This window comes from Physeter macrocephalus, chromosome 8 (genome assembly GCF_002837175.3).
Source record: "Physeter macrocephalus isolate SW-GA chromosome 8, ASM283717v5, whole genome shotgun sequence".
NCBI classification, from domain to species: domain Eukaryota; kingdom Metazoa; phylum Chordata; class Mammalia; order Artiodactyla; family Physeteridae; genus Physeter; species Physeter macrocephalus.
Genome location: NC_041221.1, coordinates 12,968,783 through 12,971,821, shown reverse-complemented (window position 1 = coordinate 12,971,821; position 3,039 = coordinate 12,968,783).

The window sequence follows — 3,039 nt, the reverse complement described above, 5'->3', positions numbered from 1 at the left end:
CTTGGTTCTGGGAACTTAAATTGGCTGCAATTCTGGTGGCCAAGCCAGGATCAGGAATGCAGGTCAAGGACGCCAGGGAGCCTCTGGGCTGATGTGGTGCAGGCAGAGGGGAGGGGTAGCTGCTGGAGCCTAACCCCAGGGGCCGTCCAGGATGGAGGAGCACGAAATTAGGCAGAACCCCACTCTGCGGAAGGGAAGGGGAGCAAAACGCAGAAATAATGTCACCGTAAGCACCGAGCCTTAATGCAAGAGCCAAACGATCTCCAAGTCAGATGCAGAATCCAACCACTCCTCGCCCCAGTAGCCCAAACCACTGTCATTCCTCGCAAAGATTATGGGGGCAGCTCCTCCTGGACTCCCGCTAGGCGCCCCCAGCCAGCAGCGGCTGAACCCGAGGGGGCCGCGTCTCTCCTCTGCCCAGCCTTCCACGCGGCACCATCTGAAAGAGAGGGACCACGCCCCCGGCACGGAGCTGCCACCCCTCACCTCTCTGACGCACAGCCCCTGCAGGCCCCCTCGTACCACGCCCGCCCTCCTCTCCCGTGGTGGGGGGGGCCTCGGCCTGAGGCTGCTCCCTTTGCTGAAGGCTCTTTCCGCCGATGGACACGGCCGCCTGCTCCCTCTCTACCCCTGCGCGTTCCTGCCCAGACACCCTGCCGAGGTCGGCTCTGCACACTCCATGGCGCACCCCTTTCCCCACGTGACTTTTCTCCTTTGCACTAATTGTTATCCAACATGCTACACGTTGCATTTATTTACACCATCTCATCTGTTTCCCACTAACATGCCGGCTCCTCCGGGCCAGGGATTTCTGTTTCTTCTCCACTTAATTCCCCGGGGCCTAGAACAGCACCGACACACGGCAAGGGCGGCACTGATGAAGGATGGAACCTCGGCTCCTGGGGGCGGGGTAGAGGCAGGGGCTGCTGGCTCAGGGATGGAGCAACTGGGCAGCAGCCTAGTGGGTCAAATGCTTATGGGGCGATTATTATTCTGACTGCAGCATGAGCCAGACCGCTAAGGGCCGCCCCCAGCACACAGTGGTACGGAATGCACCGTCACAGAACCTCACCCTCTGGTCGGGGGTAAAGGGCCTTGAAGAGCTGCATTCTGTGCCTGGGCGCTCGAAGGAGACGGTCTGAGAGGGCAAAGGTCAGGTGACAACAAGCCACGGAGGATAAATAAGTGCCCAGCTAACGAGCCACCGGCCGGGCGGTGAAGTTGCCGCACCAGGCGGCACAATAGCTCTACAGATTGGTCACCAGATGAGCCCAAAGAACATCAGAACGTTCGACAACCAAATTGAGCTGTAATAACTGTGCTCCTTCCAATTTTCTGGGGATACGTTTTCACAACTGTGAGCCAAGTGGCCAAGTGTGGCCCCCCGGCAGGGTTGACCCTCCACCCCAAAGGCCTCCTGGTACCTCTTCTCGCCTCCAGCCACGTGTAAAGCAAATCTCGTGGTGCCCAGGAGCTGACGTGGTCCCGTCGCTGCGCTGGACGCAAGAGCAAAACCATCATCATTCTTTGAGAGCCAATCGGCCCCCCCACCCCACCCCAGAGCAGGCAGGGGACGTGAAGCGACACGTGCTAGACCGTCCAAAGGCTGAGGAAGACCACTTCACCTAACGATGATGACCCCCACGCTCCCCAGGGCTCCAGCCTGGCCAACTCTCCAGGCAGCCGGGACGAGTCTGGAGAGCCAGTGACTATCCACCAGGCGGAGGCCAGATGGCCAGCGAAGGAAAAGCAAAGACCATTGGCCGTGGCCGTGGTCAGCGGAGCCTGGGCGGACCGGCAGGGAGGAGGGAGCCTGTGTGCTCCAGCCACTCTCTCAGTAAGCAAGCCCCAGACATTCAACAGATGAAAAGCAGTGGCTTGGAATTCTCTTAGAACGAAACAATAAGTGCATTCTCTGTCTGGTTTCGACACCAGCTTCCAAAAGCAACAGGCAGTGAGAGCCATTCAGCACCACCGCCCTCCCAAAACTTGTTCCCACCCGCTGAGAGAGCTGGGGCGCTGCAAAGGCAGCCCCCGCTGTGATCTGCAGGTCAAGAGCTGCCTGCAAGCCCTCCCTTTTTTCCCACATTCCCTGTGGCAATTAACAAGGGGGGTGGGGACCAGAACAGCGCCGAAACCGGCAAATAACTGGGGGCTGGGTAATCCTCGCTCTGGCTACGTCAAGGACAGAAATAAAATTGCCATTTCAGCTCTGGGTGCCGCTGGAAAAAGCTTTCACTCTCGAGGATGTACAGAAAACTTAGGGGAAGGAGGTACATGAAGGAGAAGAAACTTTCCGCATCTCCTGTTGAAATTAAATGAGAACGGCACTCACAGCAGGGAGAGCAGGAACCCAGGGGGATTCTCCTAGCGTTAAGTGGTGCCTGGGTTTAGGTCATGACCACAAACAGCTTACGGCCCCCACGCCAGCCAGGTGCTTGCTGATGATGGAGTATCCACCTGCGGCAAAGGAGTCCCAACTGGCAACTGTCCACTTGGGGAGGTGACCAGCCCTGTGGCCAGAGGGGGTCGCTATGGGAATCTGGTCACACGGGGAGGTGACCAGCCCCCTGCAGCCAGAGGGGGTCGCTACGGGAATCTGGTCACAGGGGGAGGTGACCAGCCCTGCAGCCAGAGGGGGTCGCTATGGGATTCTGGTCACATGGGAAGGTGACCAGCTTTGCAGCCAGAGGGTGTCGCTCGCTATGAGCACCTGCCCAGAGGGCACTTGGAGACAGGCTGCCCGCTTGGCCCTGTCCCCAGGGCGGCTGGACTCAAAGGGAAGATGAGGGGGTGTGCCTTAATGTGGGAGGGGAAGAGAAGGGAGTGAAGAGAAGGGGCAGAGGAGAAACGGGGAGGGGAGGGGAAGGAGGGAGGAAGGCGGCGTGGGGAGAGGAGGAGGGGCGGGGAGAGGAGGGGCCGAGCCGGCGGCACGGGCCGCGGCGGCGCGCTGGTTGGCTGGTGCCCGCGTCCTCCCATCCCCCCCGCCCCCCCCCCCCCCCCCCCCCCCCCCCCCCCCCGCCCCGCGCCTCTCGCCAG